Consider the following 16,148-nt stretch of genomic DNA (forward strand, 5'->3'; position numbering starts at 1 on the left):
GTTTGAATTAGGCCCAAAAGGTCTGCAAAACACTGAATTTCTCATGGCACGTTTTACGAAAGTTTTGATGGTGAAAACACTTATATATGGGAAGTACTAGCGGCGTATCCAACATGTTGCGTCCTTTCCGTATTCGGTGTCATGTTACGTTCCGTGTCTTACCATAAACAGTAGTACACTCTATGGTTTTCATGCGGTTATTACTATAATCCCGTGTGCACCCGCGATTATACCAATCGTCGCATGATCCGCATAGCTTGTATTAGTTGCGTATGAATCATGGTATACATAAATTTTGAAAATAAGATTGTGTGTGTATAGAAATGTAGCATGTAAGCACGTTTGCGTTCCAAATAGTATAAGACTAACGTAAGCGAATCCCTCGGGTTTCGCTCGCGTACAAGTGCAAGTGTATAAATTTTGAGTAAACGAAAAGCATGTTCATGGTATAAGTTTAAACATGAATTTGCATGTGAGTATAGACACAAATCGCATGACAAGAGTAGGATTATAAGTATAACGTGTATGAAAAATGAGTATAAATGTGAGTACAAACATGAGTATAGGTATAACCACAAAGCGTATGAGTATGAATACGAGTATAAGTGTGAACATAAGATGTACGAGCATAGATGTGAACGTGAATATAGGTGTAAAATATGAAGGTTTAAGTATGAACAAATTATATGCGTATGAATATAAGTGTAAACAAAGTTCTATAAGTGTAAATGAAAACATAAAATGTATAAACATGAATATGAATATCAATGTAAGTACAACGTAAATGTATAATTGTGAGTGTATGTATAAACGTAAAACGTATGAATTTTGAATCATGAGTATAACATAAATGTGTAAGTGTGAACATAAGTGACTGCATAAAATGTATAAGTATGGATATAGGAAATAATGATTTTGCCTATAGTATAAATCGAAATACACGAGTTTATGCGTGTAAAAGGTTTAAAAGTTTTGAGTATAAAAGAAATAGAAAACGAGTGATACATGAGGGATTGTTGTGAGATATCGACTAAAACATGTAATATGTTATGTATGTATAATGGTTTGAGTAAAACGTGAAGTTTGTCAAACTAGATTGAGTTGGCATGGTACGTAGAATCTAGGTCGTGAATGTAAATAGAATATAAAACATCTTTGATAGGGTACTTTGTAAAAGAATTTCGAAATGCTACTCTTGTTTTTTTTTTTTTTTTTTGTATTTACATACGTTGAAAATTGTCGGTTCTCATGAAGATTCCTTGCCCACGTGTTTTAAGTTCAATTAGCATATTGAATAATGGTGGAAAAAGGTTCTAGAAGTAGAATAAGATTGCATCGTTTTAAATATTTTTGGTATACGAACTTAGTGATTGTTGAAAAAAATATTTTATTGGTTTTGAAAAGGAGTTTTAGTGAATGATGGAACAATATTTGTAATTTTTTTTTGGTGTGTGCGAAAAAGTTGGTTTGATTCTCAATTGAAAATAAAAATCTATAGTTTAATTGTGTGAGAGGAGCGTGTTTTAATAATTACATTGAATACAAAATTTCGTGGGCAATGGTTTTGTTGGACCGATTAAGTCGATGAGTAGCATTCGTGAAATTTTGAATATCAGGGAATAAGCATTTATGGTAAAAGCTAAGTATTTTGTGTATGTTAGCGGTATGTAAATAGATCGTGGAATAAGAAATTCGTTTATATAACCAATGCGTTTTGAAATAAGTAGAGGTTTGTAATGATAAACAATTTAAATATAAACATGATCGTGTTTACATAATATAGTCTATTAAAAGAAACTATTGGTAACGATCACCTAGGTAAGGGAATCACCCCTAATCCGTTGGTGAGGTCGTTGTATGATGAGAAAGAAGCGGAGTTAATCGTCAAGGTAAGGAAATCACCCCCATCTTGATGATATGTCTCCACTCGTTGTTGCAAAAGTGTAAATAAAATTACATGGGATTATGCATGCTAGTAATGTATAATCGTATGAAAATTATTAGTATGGTGTATGCGCAAAAGTGAAATCTCAAAAATGGTTCAAAATTGACAAGAGAGATTTTTTATCAAAAAAAAATCGAAAATTAATAAAGCGTAAGTTTGATAAAATGAAACTTGGATGGTTCCTGAACGGAACGTTGACTAACCAAAGTGGTCGAAAGGTATTTTGAAATTGAGAACATGCTTTGGCCTAATAGGTGAAATACTCTCGCTGACATGTCGGTTAACGGTATTTACCCTTCCGGTTACTACACGTTCCAATTCAATCGAAAATTCGAGACTTGGCGGGATTCATGAAAATCAAGGAGTGGGACTCGTCGACAAGGTGCGGGTTTCACCCCTAACTTGACGACTTCGTACCCTAAGTGTAGTTGGCACTCGTTGGGTCAAATTAAATTTCGACACGTTGACGAGGGTCCACAAGAATTTGCATTTGAAATTTCCATTAAGATGTGGATTTCACTCCTAACTTAATGGTGAATTCCGTGCATAAATAGAATCAAGTGAGATGAGAGTCGTTTACCAAATTGTGTGTTTCACGTTTTTTTTTGGTAAACTCGTCTCGTTTGTATAATATGAGTGTTGTCGAATTTAGAATAATCGAGTAAAATGTATGAGGAAAAGTGTATGTTAAGGATTAGACGAACAAGTATAAACATGTCAAGAATAGCACATAAAGAATTGAATAATGAAACAATTCTTAACTCATAAAAAGTATGTCACGAATAACACATAAATGAGAGAACAATGAAACAAATATTAACACATAATAAAACAAGTATAGCATGTCAAGTGTTAGCACACAAGTGACAAATCATGCTTAAAAGATCAAAAGAGAATAAATACAAGCAAATAAAGTAGCATGCAAGTAGTTTCAAGCAAAACATACGAATAAAGCTCTAAAACTATAGACTAGGTTAAAGCATTCCTACTTTTCCTAATTCCCTCTAGTTATGGCTCTGATACCAATCTGTCACACCCCAACCGATGGTGGAAATATCGGGATGAGACGAAGTGCGTAGATTGCAAGAGACTTCATAACACTATGTGACAATATTAATTTAATTCAAATTTCATTTCAAGAGTAATTGTCATACAAGATTCAAATAACAATAACAACATTGTTTCAAATTGTAATATAACAACAAAAGATAGATTAATCTAGGTGTGTATCTAGTCCACCCTAAATCTTGTTTCATCTTGTAACATCACTTCATCAATTAACCTGCAACATGTATTAAAATAGAGTTCAATGCAAAAGCAAAGACGAGTATACAAGTTTTGTTACATAGCATAAATAGAATAAAAAGTGCTCATATCCAACATGATTCATAATATGTGAGTACTAGTATGCAAATATGGCGTACAATATGTTCAAACCCAAGTATACAACGCGTTAAAATAGTCTAATCCCAATAGAGTAGCGGGAGGTAACATGTTTAACTTAACAATACCCCAAGTCTAACGGGCGGTGCGTTAATCCTATAGCGCTATAATTGTTAAGGGAGGCTAGCAAAGTTAATGAGCATATATTGACCAAATAGTTTACATAGCATACGAGAATAACAAGTACCACACATAGTTTCATGTTAAGCATGGATAGAGTATGTTAAAAATAGTTTAAGTGTCATCTTGTACAATATACATGTTGCATCCCAAAATGGTAAAATGGAAAAGAGATCGAGTATACTCACATTGGTTGCGTGTGAGAATTCTTGAAACAACACACGAGTAAGTATTGTGAATCCAAGAGAACGAACGTAATGGTTATCCTAAATAATTAAAATATCACATAACGATTCGTTAATATTTACAGGTTAGATAAATGTTCCTAATATTTATTGCTTCCACACATTACTTATAATGTACATTTATTATTTTTATACATTCAGTTATGTGTTAATGTATGATTCATATAATGTATTTAAAGATTTGTGCTACAAGACAACAGTAAGTAAATTTTAGATGAAAGAAACATATTTTTAAGTAAATAAAAACAAGTCTACATGCTTTAACTGAGACAAAAATCAGAAGCCAAAGGTTCGAACCCCTGACCTCACGTATTTTTAGTGACTTAATAATTTGGTGAAATAAATTTATGTATTAAAATTGTACATCTTGCTGATTGATTTATTTAAAAATAATAACAATAACAATAATAATAATAATAATAATAATAATAATAATAATAATAACTAACTAACTACATCAGTGAAAAGAAAGAAAAGAAGCATGGGACATGAACAACATGGTCATCTTTCCCATTGTTAACCCATCGAACAACACAAAACCATCCCAAAAACAAAATCACAACTCAGCTATAGTTCGTTTGTTGTTCCATTTATGTAGAAATATAAGAAATAAATTGATCGAGTTAAAGGGGTTATACCGAAACATAAAAAGGATTCCCGTCGATCTCTGTACGGCTCCGGTGGAACTCCAATCTCCAGCAAGTTTCGAACTCCGGCGACGTGCTCGGTGAACGAAAACGAGGAAGGAACGAGTTGCAGTCGATCCCGTGCGGCTCCGGTGGCTTCGGTTATTCTCCGACGGTGTTTTCGATGTGCTATAATTCGAATACGACGTGAGTGGATCTCCGACTAGTTCTTCCGACGAAACTCCGGTGTGTTTCGGTTTCCCTGACAGCTGGTTATCGAAACAGAGAGGGCGTTGAGGTTGTGTACGGGTTTTCCGATCTTCACAGTGGTCGATAACACGTGATATTTTCCGGCGAGACCTCCAACTCCGGTGGTTTGCTAACTGTTTGGGAGTAGAAAGAGATGGCAAACAAGTTGATGGTCCCTTGGTGTCGCACACATATAAGAACAGAGAGGGTGGAAGAACAGGATTTGTATAATGGTTGTGGAGGTTTGGTTATTAAAGAATTCACATGTCTCGGGAATTAAGGAAATGGGTTGGTGTTAAGAGGGTATTAAGTGTGATTTAGGTGGGAGATGAGAGCTATAAAAGTCAGCCAATTGCTGATCAGCCATGTCTCGGCTGCAGTGAAGGTCAGCCGTAAGTTTTGCTGGCCCCAGGCCAGCTAAATATCTTTTCATTCACGTCCCTTTTTGGTCCCTTATAGCTGATGACTAATGTATTTAATATATAAGTGGTGTTATCTAACAATTAATAACTAAAGTGAAAAGGAACAACCAATAGAATGGGCCGTAAGTTGTGATATGTATATTATAATGTTTAGATTACATAATGCTTGAATCACCATGTATGAAGTTTTACAAAAACTCAGTTTGATATGTTCAATTATTCAAACTATTCCCTTTTATTTAAAGGGTATTTTTATAAGTTAGAAGTTGTAATACTCTAATACTAATATATTATATTTTGGATCAAAAATTTTAGGGAAAATTTAAGAACGATTAAACATAGATTTTGGAATAATTTAGCCAATTAAAAATATAGTACAAATAAGTGTAAGTCTACTATAGGCATATTAGTGGCATATTATATGATACTAGTATGGAATTTTTATATGTAATCAAATAACTCATTAAGCATATATATCTATTAATGTTTAAATCTACATGTTAATAAATAATAAAATAAAAGTATAGGTTCATGATCGTGAATGTAGAACCAAGTGTTTGTATGAGATCAACGTCTAAAGTCATGCATTTCGTTACGAGAAGCATGAATGTGTATCGAATGAATGTCTATATCAAATGTATAAACGGATTCAAATGTACAAGCATGAATAACTAAACAAAGTATAGTTTGTATGAAATACTAAATTTTATTACGATCGAAGTTACGAATCACGAAAACATAAGTGAAATACGAATACAATACTAATGTAAGTTTCCAAAAATAGGTACATGAATAATCTTTCTATTTGAAGTAAGTTTAAAAAAACGAGGCGTTACATCGACAGCGTTACAGTGCACTAGATCAATCGGGCAGTGTATCTAATACGTAACCGGGGGTTATGATACTTACAACGAGGCAGAACTTCGTTATTTAGGGCGGTATAATGCCCGAGTATCACTTAGCTATACAGAAATTGAGAGAGAATGAAATCTGTGAACGAATTCCAATTGATAGCCGAAGCCATCTATTTATAGTGTCTGTTCGACACTTTGTCGCGCCCCGCGTAAGAGAAGGAGAGGGCCTTCGCGGCCCGCGAGCTAGGGGTAGTAGGCCCTAGCTTGGCCCGGTCATGGGACTAGACTCGATGTGCATACGACACGTGGCAGCTCCGGGTGCCGCCTCTTGTCCTATCGGTCGTTGCCCGCGTAGAACCAAAGGTAGTTTGTCGCGGCCCGCGACAGACTCATTTTCATTTTTGTAACACCTCGTAAAAACACGTCCAATGTTGTATTGACACGTGTAATAAACCCTAATAAGGTCAAACGTTGACTATGAAGGACTAATTTTGCGAAAAATCAAAAACTTTGATTGTGGAAGTGTTAACATACTTAACATAAGCCTCTGAATAATGTTACTTGGTAATCATATTCACAAATGAGCCACTTGTTGATCAAGAATAGTCGTTTGCGTAATTAATTGAAAGTTTGCGCGATGAAGGGTTAAAAGCGTCAACATGTTAATTCTTACCTCTGAGTGACCTTTTAACAAACCGGGAGCTTCATGATATTTGATTATACTCTCGGGAATGCCAATTATTGGCCGTCTAAGGCTTCTATGCCTTTAAGTGACGTTACGCGCAACTTTGCAAATTTAAGGGGTTAAAAGTGTCAATATGTTTAATTATACCTCCGAATGACCTTTTTACGAATCCAAAGCATCGTGATGTTAAATAATACTCCCAAGAATGCCTAATATGGATTAGATAAGGCTTCGATGCTATCAAACGATGATATGTGCAAGTTTGCGCATTAGAGGGACTATTTGCTTCAAACAGCAAAAGTATACCGATTCCTATGGTATCGAGCCTTCCGGAATATGATCATAAGTTAAACATGCCCTAAATATCCTTTATATAGTTTGGAAATAGGCTTTGAGGTGTTTGGTGCGCAAAAATAAACTTATTTGATCAACATGGACTAAAAGCGTCAAAAAGTGCATAAGTTTGCATTTTCGCGCTTGTCTTACGTTCTGAATATATCCGGACATCCAAAAATTTAGGTAATTATTAAATTATTTTATTGTAGTGTTTGGCTTGATAAAATTCCATTCGTCGCGTAATTTGGTTCGTTTTTTCGCGTCCATTCGTGTTTCGTCGTAATTAGCCGAACAACGTGACCGTACAACCAAACAAACTGACATCCGGCATATTTTTGAGCATGTTTCATGTTCCCTATGTTTAGGCATCATTGTTGAGCCTTAAAAATGGTTTAACGGGCCCTAAATGTGTCGGAAATGGCATTTATCAAGTGCAGGGACCAAAAGTGACAACAATTGAAAGTAGTGGTGAGCTGGTTAGGTCCTTACGGACTGTATAGAGACCCTTACGGTCCGTATACCATGCCCAGTAACAGAAATTCGAAAACCAGCTTTGGTTTTGCTTCCTTGTCTCACATGTTTGATTCTATGGATCATTTGATGGTTTGGAAAGATGGTATTACACCTGTAATCATCTTGTAACTTCTCATAACACTTGTTGATCATCTAAAGACCCTCCAAACACTATAAATAGAGGTGAAATCCTTCATTTCATTTCACCCATTTCTTGATATTCTTGCTCTCCTACTCAAATCTGAGGGTCCTGATCATTTGGAACCTCCTTTTGAGTTATCTTCAGTCCTAAGGACCACTTATTGATAGCCCCAATAGAGGTACTTGTGCTTGCTGATTAGAATATACAGCTGAGTATAAATTGCATTTTAAGCTCAGGTAAATACTTTTAACTTATTTTCCCTATGCGGGCTTGGGATACGGTATTATAGTAATATCGCTTGGTCGGGTATTGAATGTTTAATCGGATTGTGATTAAATTATTGAGGTAACCCGTTTTAATCTGTCTTGTTTGAAATAAAGCCTTTCGGGGTTAATGACCATGTCCCGGATATCCTTGGCATCATTATTAAGAAAATGGCCACGTCTTAAGCACGGGGTGTAGGCATACACCTGACAGTTGCGTAAGGTAAACGGTATCTCACTCTCTTGTGGACCTATACTTGTGGTGTGTCTGTTAATCTTGACTCGGTTTCTACATCGGGCCCTGAATGTATAACGAACATGTAAATCTGTATACAAGATCATTTTTATATAATTGTCCCAAGTTATAAAAGGATATTTGTGCCTTGTGCATTTAAATCAATTTTCTTAAACAACTTTTCAAAAGAGTCGGTTAATTGTATTTACCAGTGTAAACTGACGTATTTTCCAAAAAGATTAAGTGACAGGTATTGTACGTAATTGGCTGGGAGCTCAGGGTGTTAATAGGGAATCTTGCAAGTTCTAGACGTCTAAAGTCTGTTGAACATTGTTTATCTTTCTGTTTTAAGATCCGCCTGTGGATCCATCTTATAATCCGTTTGTAATATTGATGTTACTTTTGAATCGGTTTGTAATATATTTACTTCCGATTTCCGCTGTGCATTGAACTGTGATTATATGACTATGATGATATCAACTACGTCACGATACTCCTCACCGGTCCCACCGGTAATACGTGGAAATATTGGGGTGTGACAGGTTGGTATCAGAGCCAACATTGAGTGAATTAAACACTAGCCTTTTGTGTTTAATCTCAATGACACAGTAGCACATTCCTTGACTTCCGAGTCTAGACTTGAACTAGGAATGATCTCATCCCTGTTATATGTATATTTTTTTTTCGATATTTGTGTACTTCCAGAACATGTCGCCGAGCAAAGCTGCCATTGGTGGAAGCTCTCCAAATCCGAAGTTTAAGAATGTAAAGCTTCGTACTACAGCTCGAATTAGCATACGACCAGTATGGAGAAAGGACCTTTTGAACCCATTAACAATATTTTAAATTCTATACCCAAGACTTTTGAAACTTCAAATGAGAAGCCAACATCGGAGGAGTTCATACAAGTTGTCCCTGAAGCTCCCGCTCCAAAGATAATACCTACGGACCCAAAGGACTCATATTTCTTACCTCCAAGTCTTGGAATCCCAAACTTGGATTATACCTGTCCTGACCTTATTCGTGATTCGTATTATTCATTAACCATAAAATCCTTGGATTCCACGTTTGCAAAAATTCCTAAAATAGAAGATTTGGATTACCCACCAAAACCTTCGGTATTCATACCTCACACAGAGAACCAAGGAGAAAATTTCCAGAAATAAAGTAAAGAAGAAACTCTTTTGTTGCTATTTCATTTATTTATTAGCCCTTATAAGGACATATTTATCCTTTAGTTCCTATGTGGACAAATTTCTTGTATAAAAGTCCCGTTTAGGGGCATCTATGTACTTCTTTCATGTGATGATTCAAAAATTCATTACCGATATATATAAATGAATATATTATATAAAATAAATCATATTATCCTTCCTTTTTATAATTGATCAGCCTATATATTGAAAGGAATCTTAAAGGTATAAGCTAGCTCATATGTCGTTTTAGACATGGCCATAATGGTAAAACCTATTTAAAAGATTCAAATCCATGTTAACATCTGAAAACATGTTAGCACTCCTGACAATAGTGATACGATAAAATCACACATGTCATCTTTACACTGGATTTCTTCCAAAATCTTTAAATAACCCAATGATCTAGAAATCATGGCTTACATCATTAATTAAGATGATCATTTTTACAAACATCCATTTGTGATGAAGTGCCTACGGGCCATATTCAATGTCTATTTAGACAAAAGACAATGGTAGTCTATGACTCCCTGTCAAGAAAAGGTAATGAACTATGTTCAAACCTTAATGCCTCGATTCTCTGAAATCGTGGCTTATAAATTTAAAATTGTCCTTGTGATTAGGCCTTTTGTGCCACTTTAATATCCTTAATGTTTTATAACTAGGATAAATTGTAATGAAAATACTAATTAAATATAATTAACAAATTAACCAATATGGCTTATATTACCGTGGTTAATGAATCGTCAAAAATGATGATTCCATAATAACCTCTGAATAAATCATCGTCAATATTTATGTAGCAATCAAGCTACATGGATGGATCAGATGAGGTTAATAGCCACCCGATGGAGAATAATGATACTACCAAAGTCAATATAGCTGGTGCAGAACTGCATGCATTAATAGATAATGCCGTTACTCGAGCTCTTGACAGACAGTATAATGAATCAAGTGGTACACGCACCAAGACCCAGTCTGTGCCTCATGCAAAACCACCTTCCCAAACACATGTATCTTATAAGGACGATTCTCATCACTCATCAAATCAGAGGAGTGTTCCGTCTAGACAGGTGGTGCTTAATTAGGAGCCACATGTTAAAACCTGTTCATATAAATATTTTGTCTCCTGCAAGCCCATAGACTTCACAGGAGAAAAGGGAGCCATCGACTGCATGACGTGGCTCGATTAGATGGACACCATTGTTGATATTAGTGGATGTGTGCAGAGCAAGACATTGTGAAGTTTGTTTCACAATCTTTTAAATGAGAAGCTCTAGCTTGGCGGAGGTCACTAATCCAAGCTACTGGGAAGATCCCGTTGTATAATCTGACATGGGATCAGTTTGTTGCTCTTATCAAAGAAAATTACTGTCCTCAACATGAAGTTGAGAAAATTAAGACTGATTTCTTGACATTGGTCATGAAGAACCTAGATTGTCAGGCATATCTTACAAAATTTAATACCATGTCTCGATTGGTTCCTTACTTGATCACACCGGAACCAAAGCGTATAGCTCGTTTTATTGGGGGTCTAGCCCCAGAAATCAAGGCAAGTGTGAAAGCATCGAGACCTACTACGTTCAGGTAAGCGGCAGATCTGTCACTATCTCTCACACTCGATGTAGTCAGAAACAAGACTGCCAAAGCTTCTGATGATGGAAAGCGAAAAAAGGGAGGATGAGAATTCTCATTGCTCCGATAAGAAGAAAAAGGGGAGCTTTGATCATAAGAAGAGTTCCGGGTTATAAGAAGGACAACTAGCAGTCGGGTGAAAAGACCAGGTGCAAAACCTGTAGGAAATACCACCTCGGGAAGTGTAGATTTGAATCTCAGCCTCTGCCCTCTGGAATCTGCAAGTCTAAGGAACATAAGACCTTGGATTGCAAGAAGTTGAAAGATGCGACCTGTTATGGTTGCAACGAGAAGGGGCATATCAAGACTAACTGCCCTAGGAATCAGAAGAAGCCTGAAGAGGCCAAGAAAACAAACGCGTGAGTCTTCCAGATGAACACCCAGGAAGCAGTACAGAAAGATAACATCATAACATGTATCTTTCCTTATCAATGATGATTATGCCGGAATTTGTTTGATTCTGGCGCAGATAAGTCTATTGTGGACAATAAATGTTGTAAACTATTATATTCGCCTGATTAGGACTCTAGACTTATAACGCGAGGTAGAATTGGTCGATGATACTTTAGAGACTGCTTCAACAATTTTAGATGGATGCTTTATATCCGTTAGGAATCACTCTTTTCCTATATCCTTATGGCAAGCTTTCAAGCTGTCCAAAATCATCAATATGATCAAGACAGATGTGACATTTTGATCCCCTGTCAAAAAGGTGATGGACTAGGTCCAAACCTTAAATGCCATTGATGGTCTTTTATGGCCTAGGTTAAGTATAATTGATATATATTTAAATAACATTCATTAAGAATGTTCGTACTATATTAGCCAGTATGGTTTAATGATACCATGGCTAGTATATGTTAGGTCATCAAGATGATGAATAGCGGTTGTTGGATTGCAACTAAGTAATTGTTTCATTTGGTATTAGGAACCAAATCTCGAGTATGACAAACTCGGATAAGACAACCGTCAATCGCGCCATTGATGATGCGACACATGCTAAAGATGCTACAATTGTGAACCTCAGAATTGACAAAGATATTCTCCAAGCTATGATAGACACAGCTGTTGGAAAGGCTGTGAGGAAGGCCGTGAAAAAGTTCAAGGAGCCAAATGCTACATGCTCCAAATCTCATCTAAGACCGCACTTCCTTACTCACGAGAAGGATCTTGTTCATGCCTCAAATGCAAAGGATGAACTAAAAAAGGAAAAGGGAGGAAGATAACTCCCAGAGTTCTAAGCAAAAGGGTAAGCAAGAGTCCAACAAGAAACCTGTATGCAAGACCTGCAAGAAGCGCCATCTAGGGAAGTGCAGGTTCGAATCAAAATCCCAATCGCAGCCTAGGGCTTGTAGGATCTGCAAATCAAGAGAGCATAGAACGTTGGATTGCAAGGACATGAAGAATGTAGTCTGTTTCGGCTGTGGTGAGAAAGGCCACATCAAGACTACATGCCCTACATCTGTCAAGGGAAATGCGGCTAAGGATGGACAGCCTAAGAATGAAATCGCTTAAACTCTCCTGAAGAGTGCCAGAGGTAGTTCATATCAATAATGACATCAGGTACATTCTTTAACATTTATTGGAATATAAATGCTAAGAGTTCTGTTTGGATTCGGATACCAATAAATCCTTCATAAATTTTAAGTATAGCAAACTTTCAAGATCTTCTACAAGAACCCTAGATATTAAGCGTAAGGTAAAACTTACAGACAAAAATCATAGGAACCATTTCTTCTGTTTCTGTCAGAAATCTTCAGTCGTAAAATTCTAGAGTACCCTCTCTCCAGATGAAGTACGTCAGCATATGTAGTTTGATATCTTACTGATTTCTATCAATTGAAAATACCAGACTGTATGATGAAAGTGCCATATGAGAATTGGTGTATCTTAATATGTTCCATAGATTTCTTCCATGCCTGATAAGTATGGAGGTTTAATGCATGGAACCACTGAGATATCCCAATGGTCATATTGTACTAAAGTCAGCTAATGGTATTCAAAAAAGATATCCAGAAGGGAAATGTCCAAATAAGTGTCACTGAATAAGGTATCCATGGGTTTGTGAAGTAAATGTGCCACTTATCTGACACAGGCAATGATAGATGAACCAGAGCCTGAGATTTGGAAAATCTCTGTAATCTTCTTGTGTCTTGATTATCTTCTCTAAAGACTACCCTGTTTACCTCCTGAAAGGCAAGTAGAGTTAAGATTAACATCCTACATAGGGCTACATTATTGTGAAATCTCAATGATGATTAGTACCATCACTATCAGAAGAATCGAATGAGTTCTAAGATAAAGGTTCATAAAGCCTAATTCAATATTCGGAGAGTACAATATCATTAATTAAGAAATACGGTTCATTTTGCTTAACGCTATATAGGCAACAATTAAGGATCGCCATCAGCTGCCCAGGATCGTTGATTTGTTCGACTAACTGTAAGGATTAGCTATTCCTTAAGATTGGTTTTAAGCAGTAATTGGAATAACCATCTCACCTTAAATAAGCTCTCATGTAACTAATAGTTAGTATGTAAGCATCAAGGCTGCTCCTTTGAAGACCTTGTATAGATGGAACGTCGGACGTCCGTTTGACGGGCAGGACGTTGGGTAAGTCAAATCGCTAGGATCTGAAAGTATCACCTTGGAAACAACGAATCATACAAATTCATAATCATCTGAAAGTTGCCAGTAATCGGCGGAAAATCAATAATTGATGAAAGTCGCAAACCTCTTAAGTTCTTGTTAAGGAATAAGATTCAACAGAAAGTATCACCCTGGAAGGGTGTGTTGAAAATTTGATACAACAGGCTAGTTAAGCTCTGATATATAGAATCATATGAGGAAATCGAATATATCAAGGTTGGTAACCTATAAGCTAAAACTTACCTGAGGAACTTGATGGAAATCAATGTGTCCCACGCTAATGATTTAAGGATGTGTTTCGCCGATAAGTCGAGAGAATTGTTACATAAAGATATCCAGACTAATGAAAATTTATAGTTTAATGAGAAACCTGTATTGATTAAGGATCGTTAGGTTAAGAAGCTCCGAAAGAAAGTAAGTACCTATTGTATAGGTCAACTGAGATGCCCTTAGAGGCCCAAATATGCTATGGAGGTTAAGTCCATGATATATCAGAAAGTACTTCAATTACATTAGCAAATCTCGAGGTCGAGATTTCTTTTAAGGGGGTGAGGATGTAACACCTCGTAAAAACACGTCCAATGTTGTATTGACACGTGTAATAAACCCTAATAAAGTCAAACGTTGACTATGAAGGACTAATTTTGCGAAAAATCAAAAACTTTGATTATGGAAGTGTTAACATACTTAACATAAACCTCTGAATAACGTTACTCGGTAATCATATCCACAAATGAGCCACTTGTTGATCAAGAATAGCCGTTTACGTAATTAATTGAAAGTTTGCGCGATGAAGGGTTAAAAGCGTCAACATGTTAATTCTTACCTCTGAGTGACCTTTTAACAAACCGGGAGCTTCATGATATTTGATTATACTCTCGGGAATGCTAATTATTTGCCGTCTAAGGCTTCTATGCCTTTAAGTGATGTTACGCGCAACTTTGCAAATTTAAGGGGTTAAAAGTGTCAATATGTTTAATTATACCTCTGAATGACCTTTTTACGAATCTGAAGCATCGTGATGTTTAATAATACTCCCAAGAATTCCTAATATGGATTAGATAAGGCTTCGATGCTATCAAACGATGATATGTGCAATTTTGCGCATTAGAGGGACTATTTGCGTCAAACTGCAAAAGTATACCGATTCGTATGGTATTGAGCCTTCCGGAATATGATCATAAGTTAAACATGCCCTAAATATCCTTTATATATCTTGGAAATAGGCTTTGAGGTGTTTGGTGCGCAAAAATAAACTTATTTGATCATCAGGGACTAAAAGCGTCAAAAAGTGCATAAGTTTGCATTTTCGCGCATGTCTTACGTTCTGAATATATCCGGACATCCAAAATTTATGTAATCATTAAAATATTTTATTGTAGTGTTTGGCTTGATAGAATTCCATTCGTCGCGTAATTTGGTTCGTTTTTCGCGTCCGTTCGTGTTTCGTCGTAATTAGCCGAACAACGTGACCGTACGACCAAACAAACCAACATCCGGCATATTTTTTAGCATGTTTCATGTTCCCTATGTTTAGGCATCATTGTTGAGCCTTAAAAATGGTTTAACGGGCCTTAAATGTGTCGGAAATGGCATTTATCAAGTGTAGGGACCAAAAGTGACAACAATTGAAAGTGGTGGTGAGCTGGTTAGGTCCTTACGGACCGTATAGAGACCCTTATGGTCCGTATACCATCCCAGTAACAGAAATTTGAAAATCAACTTTGGTTTTGCTTCCTTATCTCACATATTTGAATCTATGGATCATTTGATGGTTTGGAAAGATGGTATTACACATGTAATCATCTTGTAACTTCTCATAACACTTGTTGATCATCAAAAGACCCTCCAAACACTATAAATAGAGGTGAAATACTTCATTTCATTTCACCCATTTCTTGATATTCTTGCTCTCCTACTCAAATCTGAGGGTCCTGATCATTTGGAACCTCCTTTTGAGTTATCTTTAGTCCTAAGGACCACTTATTGAGAGCCCCAGTAGAGGTACTTATGCTTGCTGATTAGAATATACGACTGAGTATAAATTGCATTTTAAGCTCAGGTAAATACTTTTAACTTATTTTCCCTATGCGGGCTTGGGATACGGTATTAGAGTAATACCGCTTGGTCGGGTATTGAATGTTTAATCGGATTGTGATTAAATTATTGAGGTAACCCATTTTAATCTGTCTTGTTTGAGATAAAGACTTTGGGGGTTAATGACCATGTCCCGGATATCCTTGGCATCATTATTAAGAAAATGGCCACGTCTTAAGCACGGGGTGTAGGCATACACCTGACAGTTGCATAAGGAAAACGGTATCTCACTCTCTTGTGGGCCTATACTTGTGGTGTGTCTGTTAATCTTGACTCGGTTTCTACATCGGGCCCTGAATGTATAACAAACATGTAAATCTGTATATAAGATTATTTTTATATAATTGTCCCAAGTTATAAAAGGATATTTGTGCCTTGTGCATTTAAATCAATTTTCTTAAACAACTTTTCAAAAGAGTCAGTTAATTGTATTTACCAGTGTAAACTGACGTATTTTCCAAAAAGATTAAGTGACAGGTACTGTACGTAATTGGCT

The 16,148-nt window shown here is 36.2% G+C and overlaps 1 long non-coding RNA gene across 1 annotated transcript; it reads right to left on the reverse strand.

Annotated features, from left to right (window-relative positions):
* Positions 1-1,368: 1,368 nt before the first annotated feature.
* LOC110941960 lies at positions 1,369-5,004 on the reverse strand. The gene is made up of 3 exons (XR_002594531.2): positions 4,392-5,004; positions 3,697-3,774; positions 1,369-3,227 (listed from the first exon to the last, which is right to left on the reverse strand). It is a non-coding gene; the product is annotated as an uncharacterized LOC110941960 (long non-coding RNA).
* Between the last annotated feature and the right edge of the window lie 11,144 nt (positions 5,005-16,148).

Source organism: Helianthus annuus, chromosome 5, assembly GCF_002127325.2.
Source record: "Helianthus annuus cultivar XRQ/B chromosome 5, HanXRQr2.0-SUNRISE, whole genome shotgun sequence".
NCBI lineage: Eukaryota > Viridiplantae > Streptophyta > Magnoliopsida > Asterales > Asteraceae > Helianthus > Helianthus annuus.